Raw genomic sequence first — 14,436 nt, 5'->3', positions numbered from 1 at the left:
AGGAAGGAGCCCCTTCCATTCTGTTGGCTACAATAACATCTGAAACTCCATCACTATGTTGCTTGGCAACTGAGAAAATATTGTTATGATTAAACAAAAATTATCTGGAGTAAATTCACAATGAAACAGCTAAAAAGCATTATATCAACCTACACGGCACCATTAAGATATGAACAGCAGGCACTTTGGGTCAGATAACCTCAAAGAAAACAGAAACACATATACAGCATAGCCAGGAGCCGGCAGGCCAGGGAACGCCTGGACTGGGACCAGAAGCGCTGGGTCATTCCTAGACCCTTTGAGGCACTCAGTGCTATTCATCTGCAAAACGATCAAGCAGAATTAATAAGCTCTGACATTCTGTGACTCCAGAGCAGCAGTAAAAACTGGCGGGACAGGACCAGTTGTCTGAACTACAGTATCACAGGCCTCAAGGGGCTAAAGCCGTCCACGCGACTCAGTGCAGGTTCCAGGGCAGCTGGCTGGGTGGTCAAAGCCACCAGTGCCAAAGCACCAGTGCCAAAGCTTTCACACACGCTTCAGAAAAGCTCGGCATCACAAAAGCTGCTCGTCCTGTGACATCAGAAAGCACCTCCTAGACGCTTCGTCAAGACCATTATAATGAGCAACTCTAGAGTCAAGGAGTTCTGGAAAAACTTAAACAACTCATTATAGAAATTGCAAACAAGTAGATGGTTCTAACTGCCAAAAAGGAAGCTATAGCTGAGACTGAAAACCACCTCACAACGTTGGAAAGCATGTTCTGAGTGACTAAAAACTGAAGATGCCGAGTTTAAGATGAGCGACTGAGTGCTCAGTTCGAAACTGCACCAAAATCACGGCTCAGGGAACACCACGGAAGAGGAGACAGATCCTATTCTTTATAACCACTTAAAACAATAGCTAGAAACATATTTTAAATCGTGGGCACGGTGGCTCTTGCCTATCATCGTCACACTTAGGAGCTGAGGCAGAAGAAGGACAGCTACAAGTCCAGTGAAGTAGAGACTACAGTGTGTGGCTGTTTCAAATGAGAATAAAATAAAATTGAGAGTTAATACTATTAGCATTAAACAAATTATAAACATAAAATATTCCATGACAAAAATTGGATAACTTAGATGTAAGTGTCCAATTCCTTAAATGACACAAATAACCATAACTCAGCTGGTTGGTGGCTCACACCTTCAGTACCACCACTTGGGAGGCAGAGACAAGAGGAGCTCGGAGTTCTAAGCTGGCCTGGTCTATATAGTGAGTTCCAGGACTCCCGGGGCTACACAGAAACCCTGTCGCGAAAAAGGAAAGAAGAAAATAAATAGATAATTAATACTTCCATAAAAAAACAAGCGTCAGGCTATATGGTTTCCCTAGTGAGCTTCCAAACACTTCATAAGAAAATGATATAAATTATACACAGCCTCTCTTCCAGAAATGGCAAGAAAGGGTATACTTCCTAGTCTCTAGGAGGTCAGCACGACTTTAATACCAGAAGAAGATAAAAGACATTCCAAGAGAGAAAAACTGGCCAGGCAAACTGGTACATGGCTGGAATCCTAGCGTTCAGAGGGCTGAAGCAGGAGAATTATGAGTTGGCAACCAGTCTGGGTACCTTAAAACCCTGGCCTCAAGCTACAGGCCTGTAATGGCAGCTACTTGGGAGGCTGAAGAAAGACTTGCTATGGAGAAGCTCATGCCCACATCAGACAACTTAGCAAGACTCTAACTTAAAAAGAAAAATCACAAAGGCCCTAGGGAATGCACTCAGGGTAAAGTGTACAGTTAGCGTGGCTGAGGCTGTATGTCCAGTTCCAACAGTGTTTGCTTTCTTTTCCTTAAAAGAAGAGAATCAAAGGGGGGCAGAGGCAGGAGGATCTATGTGAGTTCCAGGTCAGCCAGGCTACTCTAGCTGTGGATCCAGGTCTGATTCCTAGTACCTATGTGACAGCTCATAACTGTCTGTAACTCTAGTTCTAGGGGACCTGGTGCCTTTTTCTGTGCTCCTTGGACACTAGGCAGGGATATGTGCACATACATACAAACAGGCAAAATACTTATACACTGACATGATTTTTCCATTAAAACTATCAAAAGAATTAAAATTTTTAAGTGTAATTAAAATTTAAAATAACTAATTTGTATTAAATACATGAATTAAAAAACACTTTAAGAAAGTTCCATCCACTAAAATTCCTAATGGAGTGGTTGTACATGTGTATTATTCCAGCTACTACATTGTCAGAAAGCAAGGAAAGTTAGTTTAAGGCCAAGCACACACACACATGCAGGCACTAAAATGCACATACTAAATATATATTTTTAAAAATTTGAGATAACATCTTATTTTGGAGTTGTGGCTAGCCTAGATATTGCTTTTTAGACCAGGCTGGCCTCAAATTCACAGAGGTCCACCTGCCTCTGTGTCCAGATTACTGGGGTAAAGGCAGAAATAAATACATCTTTAAAAATATTTTCCCCATAGGGTAAAAGTAGAGATAAAATGAGAAATGTACTTCAATGACACAGTATTTTTTAAATTTTAATACATATGAGTGCTTTGCCTGCACATATATATGTGCATTACAGGGCATTACAGGTGTGCCTGGGGCCCAGAGAGGTCACAAGAGGGTGTGGGGTGCTCTGGGACTGAAGTTACAGATGTTCTGCGTGTCCCCCCAAATAACATTGTTCTTACCATGCCTGGCACAGAAGATGTTAACTACGCTGTGACTGTTCAAAAACCCAGACCCTCGGGAGAACGAGTTAGAAATGACCCTTGTGCCTTTATTCATCAGCAAAAACTCCAAACAAAACACAGTGCTGCGGATGACCTGACAGGGTACATGTCACTGATGTTTAAAAGAACCTCACAGGACCGTGGCCATCTCTGAGAGTCTGTGCAGCTGGGCCTGTCACCCTTCAGAGCTGAAGTGGCATCCTGAAAGGGAGGGGCAGTCAGACAGAAGCCCAGTCTTTGTCTAGCCTACCACTGACCACTCACACCGTCCACCTCCTCTCCTAGGAACAAAGGCGTGCAGGGCAGCTTTGCGGAGGAAGGAACTCAGCTGCGTGGTTTTGGGAACTCCTGACACTGGACTCAGACAGCCAGGGTTTCCAGACACTGGGCTGTTTCATCCCTAGGGCGATCTGAAAAACAAGGTATTCTTATCCCACTTTGTCAACAAGGAAAGAAAAGTTCCGACTGGCGAAGGCAGTTGCCCAGGGTTACATAACTAAGAGTGACTAAGCCAGGCTTTTAACTCTGGGTCCAGATTCAACTCCTGTAAACTTTCAGCTCCAACCTGGGGCACAGACTAGCCCAGAGACTACTACCACGTGCAAAACAGGACAGAACTATTTAAGTCTCACCCAGTCCCTGTGATTTCATCAACCCTGACCATGGATTCAAAGAGAAATGTACACCTGGATTGGCGACCTCACCATTTTAGCTGCCACCATTCCATGGACTCAGCCCTGGGGTACTGAGTCACACCACAGAGAAACCTTAGGCTTCCAAAAGGAGACTGGGGATTTCTCTGGCCTCGAGTGGTCTCTTTCTAGAACAATGTGGCAATTCACCTCAAGTCTGTTCCTTTGGAAAATTAATGAATAGAAGGTTTGCTCTGAGTCAAGCTATGAGATCCAAACATTCAGAAAGCATAAGAGCCTCTTTTACAAACTACACGTACTGATGGCTTAAATTCATAAAGCCAGAGATCCGGTCTCAAGATCCAGTGTTAACCGAAGTCCAAAAATTCTCAGGTGTCTGATAGGTCCCAGGGCTGTGTAGTTGTTTTCAGGCTGATTAAACACAAGTGGACCTAAGTGTCCTCCCCAGAAGCATGGAACTGCTCCTAAGAACCATGTCTTGTGGTTTCCATTGCACATAAAGTCCCACCTGAGCTTGTCAAACTTTTAAGCCATGGGACTACACTTACCTAGGTCACAGCTGCCTCATCACCAGGGTCATCACTTTCTGTGGAAAAGGCCACCGTCACTTACTATGAGTCAGAAGTTCCCCAGATCTGACACAACGCAGAAGCAGAGGGAAAGGGACAGCAAACATACTCAGTGGGGGGGGGGGGCAGGGGGGCTGTCTAGCCATGACATAAGAACCAGGCACTCTGCTTTAGAGGAATATTCAAGCCCCAATCTGAGTTGCTTTCCAACATCTTAGGAAGATCCCAAGAAGGCATTTCCATCTGGAGAGACAGGAGTCTGGCTAAGCATCCCATATTCCCAAGAACACTCTCAGCAGTCAGTGTTACCACGGAGGCTTATTCAAGTAACCCAGGATATGGGGACACTATGTGGACACCCTGTGGAGCCAATGAACATTTGCCCAGGAGATGAGAACCTGAGCAGGACTATTCTTCACTGAGTAGACAGAGTTTTTGTCGAAAAGCAAGAGAGACATGGGGCAGGAAGCCAGGCCATATTTAGTCCCACCATGTCCAAGAAGGAAGTATCCCTGTAGAACGGGAGTCTTCTGTCTGCCTCCCTGCCCCTGCCACTGAGGCCTCAATTTCTACAAGCTCACTAGGTAGCCCAGGCTTGCCTGGGACTTAACAGCAGTCCTTCTACTTCACCCTTCACAGTATTGGTATTCTGGATTTGCTCCCACACCAGGCTACACAAAAGGCCTCTGAATAGTGTCTGAGTGTGAGGGACCCTAAGGGCTTTTACAGTCTCACCACCTCCTTACAGCTTCCCCTTCCAACTGAGGGACTTATAGCTCCCCTCTTCCATTAAGGGTTTTTGCAGTCTCCAACCCTCCAGGAAGGAATGCTTCAACCTTATCTGGGCAGCCCCTGGAATGCAGGGGAAGAACCTTAATACGTGACCTAGGCAGGCACCAAGCAGTACTCCTTCCCAGGGAGAAGTGTCTTATCTGAGCAGTCCTGGGATGTAGGACATAGGTCCTGAGATGCAACCCGTGCAACCCCAGCCAATCGATTTAAAAGTCAACTAAACCCACCAATGCTTTCATGCTGTAGTCCATCTGTTACTAAGTGTATGAAAACTATATTAACAGAGAGCTCAGGGTTGCCCCTCCTCTGGATGTAGGCCACCCCAGTGCACTGGACTAATAAATCTCTTGCTTTTGCATCGATCCCTGATCTCTCATCTCATTCATGGAAGCCTCTAATAGATAAGACTCAATTTGGGTCTTACAAGTTAGGGTTTCATTGCTATGAAGGGACGACATGACCAAGGTAACTTTTATAAAGGTAAACATTTAACTGGGTTGACTTATTGTTTCAGAGATTTAGTCCATTATCATCATGGTGGGAAAGATGGCATCATGTGGACAGACTTGATGCTAAAGGAGCCAAGGGTTCTACATCTTTATGTGACGGCAGCCAGGAGGAGACTCTCTTCTGCAGGCAGTCAGGAGGAGTGTCTCTCTTCTGCCCTGGGCAGAGCTTGATCACAGGAGACCTCAAAGCCCCCTTGCACAGTGACACACTTCCTCCACACCTATTCCAACAAGGCCACACTTCCTAATAGTACCACTTCCCATGGGTCAAGCATATTCAAACTACCACATTGCACTACCTGGCCCCCACTGGTTTATTCAAACACATGAGTCTATGGGGGTTGTGCCAAGCCATAGCATACTGAAAAATACATTTAGTCCAACTTCAAAAGTCCCCATAGTCTATCATAGTCTTAACAATGTTTAAAAGTCCAAAGTCTCTTCTGAGATTTATGCAATCTCTTAACTGAAATCCCCTATAAAATCAAAATAAAAAAGTAGATCACATACCTCCCACATCACAGGATATGCATTACCATTCCAAAACACTGTAGTAAGGAAATACTGGGCCAAACCCAAGACAGATAACCAGCTTGGCAAACTCCAAATCCTGCATCTCCATGTCTGATGTCAAATCTGATGTCTTCATATTTCTAACTCCTTTCATCTTTATTGACAGCAACACTCTTCTTTCTCTTGGGTCGGTTCTCCTTCTTGTCAGTAGAGGTCTTTCACTGCAACTAGGCTTCACCAATAGCCTCTCATGGGTTCTCTTTATGGTGTCAAGCCTTAACTTCATTGCATGACCTCTTAGTCCTGGGCCTTCAACTGCGTTTGAGGCTGCCCCTTCACCAATGGCCTTCCCTGGCCTCTCATAGTGCCAAGCCTCTGCTCCATGACCCCTTCATGCCTTCCCAACCAGTACCATTTGGGTGACTCTTATATGTTACCAAATACTGGGTGGCAGCACAATTTCTGCCTCTGAAAAACACTTCCCAGAAGATTTCACCTCAGTGATGCTGGTCTCTTCTTAATCACCACTAATTTCTTAGCTCCAGCTGAGCAGCATCAATTGTCCCAATAGTCCCTCCTGTTCTTGACTCTAAAGCCAGAGCCAAAGAGCTGAAGCTGCCAAGTTCTGTTGTTTACTGTAGTTGGAGCATGACCCCCTTGTTCTAGTACATTCTTAGAGATCTATTTGCCCCTTTCTCCCAGGATTCAAGGCATGCACCACCACACCCAGACCTAAGGTTTTAATTCCTTTTTATAAGATCTTTATAAGTACCACCACTATGCCCCAAGATCTCTATCAACAGTATGTGTACTCCCCCAGCCCACATCTGTTGCCCCTACCTGCTATGGTTACTTTGATATCCAGGGCTCAGAATGTCTCATCTCTGAGCTTTCTGGTCACTGGATTCAGTCTACTAGGGATTCAAATGTCTTTTGTGTATGGATAATGCTGAAAGATTGTTTTGTGCTGTTCAGTTTCATTGAAAAGCTGGCTCTGGAGTTGGAAAGTTTCTACCCTATGTCAGGTGACTCACCTGACAGTGTGGCCAAAGGCAGAACATTTAAAGACAAAGAAAAAAAAAAATAGACCACTGATTTCATTTACTGTCTAAAACTTTTGCTAAGATTAAAAACTTTATCTCAAGATTTATCCAGACTATTATGTAAACTTTCTATATTTCAAGATTTATAAGATCATTAGGTATGGTTAAAAATCTGTACAATCTGCAAACAAAAAGTTGACTTAAACGTGTAACATGGGATTAATAATGAGAAATTTACAGATAGGTGATCTTACCATCTAGTCTATAAAACACAGCACAGAGATAACACTACCAGGCAAAATAGAAACAAAGACCCAATCCATCAAAGTCCACAATAAAGTCTGGGGAAATCTAATGTTCTAATCTTGTTTTTTAACTCCCGCAGCTCCACTCTGGTCTAACTGTACTTGTAAACTAAAATATGTCAACTTAATACATGGCTTTTATACATAAAGGCTCAGCCTGAGAAAGGCTCAAGGTTACATGAAAATTCCAAACACACAGCATATCGCCGGTTGATGAAAGTTAGGGCCATAACTATTTAAGCATCAAACACTAAAAGCCTGAAACTGAGATGTTCATATCTTCTGATGCAGTAAGACAATGACCTCAGCAGTCTGGCCAAGAGCCTTTGGAATGGCTTCCTTACCGAAGGTCTATCCAGGCTGGCAGAGGCTGACCCGGGAATGTGTGTCTACCTCCCTGTCTTTGCTAACTTTGTTGAGCTTTGGCTATTTTGATAAACTGAGTCATACAAGAAGCTGTGATGCTGTGCAATGGTACACTGTGAGAGGAAGGACCAGGTAATGTTGCTCGTCTGCCCAAGGACTGAACTTACGATCTAAAGTTTAAATAGTAAAAGAGCTCCAATTCAGTAATTGTAATTTTTAAGGCTAAACTTAACAGGGATAAAACTGTACAATCCCAATCTTATAAAAATTACTAACTTCTTGTAAATGACCAAAGATGATTAAGACATGCAAGTTAATGGCCGGCCACCATATAAGTGATCAAATTAATTATTCAAAACTATACTTGTAGTCATGTTAAGTACAAATCTAATCTATTTACAAGGATAAGCTTTATTCAGCCTCCTGTATATGTTTTCAAGGTTAAGCCTAAAACAATTAACTTAAAACAAGTCAAGTCTATTTAAAATCATGCTTACTTCATAGATGGCCCTCAAACGTGTTCCATGCCGAGTATGGCATGTAAAATGTTTAATGAAAAATAAAAAACTTTACATAATAGACAAAAAATGCCGGCTCCTAACAGCAACCCTAAAGTTTTCAAAGATGACCAGGGGGCACGGAAGACTCCACCTGCATTCTGGTAACACTAATCACTAGGAAAAACTGCCCCATGCCTTGCCTGTACTGCCTGTTCCAAGAAACGACAACCATGCATTTGTTTCCAAACGTTGTCATAACCACCTTGTTACAACCACCTTGCAACCACGGCTTTGCTTCAGGAGGTTGTTATGAACAACTTGTTAGGCTGGTTCTACTTCTGCACCCCAACTATTTACCTGCAAGTCTTCCACTTGGCACCCTCTACTCCTGAGCTAAAACCCCTTATCTTCCCCATTTCCACTGGTGATCTCTTTGGCCATGACAGGTGTGGGATCAACGGTCGCTCAGATTACTCTTCTACTGACCATCCGAGGTTTACCTGGTTGGCTTCAATTTAGTTAGAAGCTTGTTATTTCTTTTCTTTTTCCTTTTGCAGACTCCATGGCCTTCCACTGTGTTCCCCCATTCCTAGTCCTTAATTTGAAGATTTTGAAGGCATAAACCATGTCTTAAGGGTCTTTCAGTTGGACCACTCTTAAAATACTACACCACCATATAGTTGATTCCCAAAAATGTTAACTAATGTTTATATACATTTTTAAACTTTGAAATGTCAGATCAATTATACTAGCTCTTAAATTACTAGAATATTTAAATGAGTACTAACCAGAATAATTCACAAATAAAGTTTTATTTTTAATCCTAAAAAGATACCTAAGTTGGGAAGCTCTCCATCTGATATTTTGGAGTTCCTACTAGAAAAAAAAAGACTTTGTTATTTGGTTGTGTTCGGGTACATCTCTGATTAAGGCACAGAGAAGGCCGCAGCTTCCATAGCTTCCAGACCTTTTGTTGGAAACAAGCTTGCACTGTGCTTCTGAGACCTGGGACTTACGTAGCCCAAGCATGCCACTCTGAGGTCTAGCTTACTGAGGTCCTCCTGCCTCCGCTTTCCAAATTCTGGGATTACTAGTGTGTGCCGCCAAGCTTGGGATGATTCCTAATATGTTATTCTTGTGGCGGGGTCAAAAGGTTCTAGAATATTGCAACAGGTTTTGCAGATCTAGCCACCTTCTGCAAGGGTAGAAACTCACATAGGCTGATATACTTATGTATTGCTGAGTGGTTCCAGGTTAAAAAACCGTGTTTCCCAGTTATCTGAAGTCATGTGCGGATAAGAAGCAGATGGTCATTTCCAGTGTGGGCTTCCCTATCAGAGAGGGACAGCCAGGAAATAATAAAAGTAATCTATTTATTTAGAAGTATCCAGGAAGCCATCCAAACAACTTGCTGGCTGGTATCTTTATTCTCCCCAGTTCCCACCGCCACCAACTGATATGCACAACGAGGGTGCCTGTGATTTGTGCTTCAAACCAGGACATTTATGAAATGTTCGCTCTGTAAGCACAGAGACCTGAGGTCTCCCCAGAATCTAAATAAAGATAGGAGAAAACCAACTTCACAAGGCTGTCTTCTGACATCTACAAGTAGGCTGCAGTATGTGTGGGTAATAAATAAACATATAATAAATCAATAACTTAAAAATAAAGTACTTATTTATAATTGAAATGAGGCCAAAGCGCATGTTGGGGCACGTCTAGTAAAGTGAGATACAGAAGCACTCACGTTAAACAAAATCTCCAGTTGAAACAACTGAAGTGGGTAATGCTCACTAAAAATAGCAGTACCCTCAGGAAGCCAGCAGTAATCCTCAGTGAAGTTTGAAGGGGGAATAAAGTTATGTCTGAATGAAGATGAAAAAGTGTAGAAACAGCTGATGGTTAAGAGACACCTGGAGAAGAGGATCCGGGGTTACAGGTACATGATGTAAGAAACACACACACATACACACATACACACACACACACACACACACACACACATCCCACCCCATCAACGGAGAATGAATCCTCTGTCTTAGAACCACAGGATGGCACATGTCTCTGCAGAGGTGGCAGGTGCTCATTTGGTTCTTCAGGTTTTTAACACCATCTTCTAAACCAAAGCCAACTGTAAGAATTCTGCCTAATAATTTCCTTCAGATATTTAGGCACTTAGATCACTTCCTCTTAAGAGCTATGAAGCCATGAAGGACGTCAACTGGGACCTCTCAGGAGGCAGGGCGTGTTCTCCAGGGTGTCCTTCCATATTCACTGGGTAAGTAGTTATGATTCCCACCAGCTATGAGAGCTGTCTTCAGTTTGTCTAGATAGGGAAATACTGCTTTTGGCACAGAGTCATGGCCCTGTATTATTTCTCTCCTGTTGTACGGAGGAGGAAATGGTGCCTTTTTGAGGCAAGTGGTCTGCTTAAGCTTGAGGCTCAACTCAGTAAGCCAAGAGACGTGGTATTATTCATGTTCCAACGATGGCCCTTCTCTTTCAACTTTAATGGGAATAATCAACATCCTATTATTTGAGTGTTTATCCTGGCTTCCTATTATTTTGTACAGAGAAAGGTATTTATGGTAGAAAAAAAATTATTCCAAATGTAAGAAGTTAAAGGAGATTCTTCTGGAATCCACACTGGAGACGGGGACCTGGAAGGAACCCACACAAAAGATCAAAGACAGACCAACTACCTTGGGACAAAAGCCATGAGGACCCCTAGATACAAATGCCACCTCTTGGGATCTGCTGAGTGGATTCAGGGAGTGTTCACATTAGCACTTGTATATACTACAGCCCAGCCACAGGGACGCTGAGAGAGGCCTACAAACAGGTGAGACCAAGCCGAGCAGGAGCTCTAACAATGCCTGCCTTCCTGAAGCTACTAAACATCCAGTGAGTTCACAGGGATCTACGGCGCTGTTTCAGAGAAGTTTGTTTCTGGAAGGTTTCCACAAAGGAATCCGGAAGAAGCGATAGGATTAGAAAACCACCAGCTATCACAGGACATCCATGACCGATTGCTGTGGCAGTCATACATGATAACACCACACGCTGCCACCATCTCAATACTTGAGCTTGTACTTGGAAGAGTTGGGTCTGAGTCACCCGCTGTAGTACGAGTCTGTAATTCCAACACCATCAGTTCACGGCAGCGAGGAACACATAGGGAGATCTTGCCCAAACAAATGAACGAAACAAACAAAAGTCCAAGATGCCAACAAGAAAAGGTGCAGCATATTTAAAGAAAATATGTGCAAACCTGTATCTGAATATGTATAATATATAAATAAAACATTTCAGCATCTAATATCTATTCTATTCTTTGAAAAAAACCTCGTTGGATGGGTGTGGTGGTATATGCCTTTAGTGTTAGCACTCCAGAGGCAGAGGCAGGCAGATCTCTGAGCCTGGTCTACAAAGAGTTCAATGACACAGAGAAACCCTATTTTTTTTTTTTTTAAATCTAATTAATATAGAAAGACAACTTAATCTTAAAAGCACTTTATAAAATAGGATATACAAATGGAAGATAAGCTGAAGATGGATCAGTGCTTGACTCTCAGCAAATGGAACAGGTTGCCTTGACCAGGAATCTGGGAGCAGAGGAAGCCCTAAGGGAAGGTGTGTTATTGACACAGGCTAGGACTTCAAAGCTTCACACCCTCCGGAGTTGCAGGGCTCCCCACCCCAGGGCACGGAGCTCAGGAGGACAGCAACACCTTCTCTGGTCCATGCCCAGATATCCATAGTGTATGTGGGAAGTTTCCATCTTAGCTTCCTCTTGCGATCTTGTATTATGGTCTACAGGCTGCTCCTTGCAGAAACCGCCTCTGTTTAGGGATTTGTAATAACCCCATCTCCTTGTATGCAATAACCCTGCCTCCATATTCAATATGCACACAAGTAACATAATAATAGAACGTTATGAGCCTGCTGAGGTTCCACGGTGCTGACACTTCTCCATTCGAAAGCCCAATTCACCCAATCCCAGCCTTTTTGTCCATGTGTCCGTCATCCCCTTGATGCCCCCAATCAGGTCAAGCTCTGAAGGCCGAGGATGAAGGTGGGGATGCAGGAAAGGGACATAGAGAATGGGGCGAGGAAAATATGAACCAACTTCATTTGCAGTTGTTCAAGTGACTCAATGTTATATCTTAAAGACTTGATTGTATATAATTTGTGTGTAAACATACTTTAACACTTTGAAGCGCTTTTTCATTATATATCATAGAATACTTCATGCATTTGAGTATGTACTTATAGGGGAAATTGTATGATATTTTCTTCAAAATAATCTAGTGCTAAATGTGAATAGATAGAAGAGCAGTTTAGCTACAGACTCATCATGACTCAGCCTCTGAGGTGAGTGTCCATGGTACCATGTACATGTGATGGGCCAGGCCTCGGAGCCTGAGCTCAGGTCCTCTAGAATGTCAGCAAAGCTCTACCACTGAACTACACCCCCAAACTTCCATTGTACTTACTCTCTTCATCTTTTCCTAGGCTTGACATGCTTCATAATAAACCTCAGTGACATAAATTAGCACGTAGTTAATCTATATTAGCCATTAGAATAAAATGCATATGCAAATTTCCCATCTTAATGAGTAACTGAGGAAGGAATGAGGAAGAGGTGGAAGAGGAGTAGAAGAGGGAAGGAGCAGAGAGGAGGAAGAAAGAGCACAGGAAGGGAAAGAGAAAGGGGAAACGGAGAGGACAGCGTCTGGGAAGAGGGTTCCCTAACGGCTCTTAGGGCAGGTGCTCAGTCACATGTAATTCTAATGATGACCCCGGACCATGAGAAAAGGCCAGGTCATACTGGCTATGGTTCTGACTTTACAGCAAAGACTGACTTATATCCTACACACTTTACAAACAAAACAGAAAATCAAAGCATCTTCCAGTGATGGAGAATGTCAGCCTGCCACACCACCCAGATGAACTGTCAACTGTTATTATCAGAGTCCTTAGCATTTCTGGGATAGCTCCTTACTGGGCTGGGTTAGGGAGGGGTCTGTCACTGGCTCAACCAGCAGCCAGAACCACAGAGCTTCATAGGCAAAGCTCCTCCCGGCCTACATTCTCTGGAAGCTCTCACGTCCGTGAGCTGCCTTGTTCATACAAGGAGGAAGGAACCTGGATGGCCTCGTTTCTGTTGGAACCAACTCCTTCATGTTCTGGTCTGTCACCGTCTTCAGAGTTAGAAGTTTAGCTCAGCATTGAAGCCACCTGGCTGGGGCGGGCCTGCGAGGTCTGCTCAGATGCTTTCAAGACCCTTCACAGTGATGTCTGGTTGCTGATTGCATCCAAGAGCCAAGAGATGGTACTTTGCCAGGCCAGGCTAAGGATGCCCCCAACAAGCTGGAGGTTAAGTTGCCAGGGAAGGGCTCAATATTTACTCAACCCAGTGCCCTCTCCCGAAAAAGGACATCTTTGTAATCCAGACAAACTTTATCTTCCTACTTAGTCTCCTTCCTGAGCACAGGGATTACAAGTATGTGTGCTCCCACCACACCTGGTTCAAGCAGTTCATTTTAACTGGCTACCTCATAACAGAAACTGGACCACATATCCAAAAGAAGTAAATGGCCACAAGCACTACACGAATACAAAATTTATTTACCTGGCTCAGTGTGTAGGGGATCAGAGCAGGCTCTGTGTAAGCCAATTTAATTCTTGGATGGATGGACAGACAGATGGACAGATAAATGGATGGATGGATGGATGGATGATGGATGAGTGGGTGGATGAATGATGGATAGATGGATGGGTGGGTGAGTGGATGGATGGATGGATGGATGAATGGGTGGGTGGATGGATGAATGGGTGGGTGGATGGATGGATGGGTGGGTGGATGGATGGGTGGGTGGGTGGATGGATGGGTGGGTGGATGGATACATGAATGGGATGACAAAACACATTACAAGTACAGAATTTCTACCTGGATCTGAAACTTCAGTGTTGATGAAAAATCATCTGGGATTACATACAGATATCTTTTCTCTCATGTCCCCAATGCAAAACCTTGATCCCCCAGGTCTTGGGGTACCCTTGGGTTTGCAGTTTTATGAGTCTTTTCATGTCTTCTGAGTCTCACTGACACAGCTCAGCTGTTGAGAATCACCTTGTGTCATTTCCAGTCTCCTCAGGGTCCCCAGTAAAGTCATCTTTCCACCAGGGACAGGGTTTCCCTATCTGTGGTTCAGGGTGGTTTGGTCTGAGCTCCTCTTTTCAACAGAGGGAAGAGGAGGGGTGTGTGCAGAGAAGTCTGGATCTCTTTAACTGTGAAGTGGTACTAAAGCCAGAAAGCCTTTTGAAGAAAAAGCCTTTCCTAACAGTCCATGTATTTAAGAATTTGTATTCATTGTTACTGGGTATATCTATGATGCATGTGTGGTTCTCTCTTCCTACCTTTGTGTAGATTTGGAGACTCAAAT

This window comes from Micromys minutus (genome assembly GCF_963924665.1).
Source record: "Micromys minutus genome assembly, chromosome: 15".
Taxonomy (NCBI): Eukaryota; Metazoa; Chordata; class Mammalia; order Rodentia; family Muridae; genus Micromys; species Micromys minutus.
Note: the sequence above shows the minus strand (reverse complement) of the source record.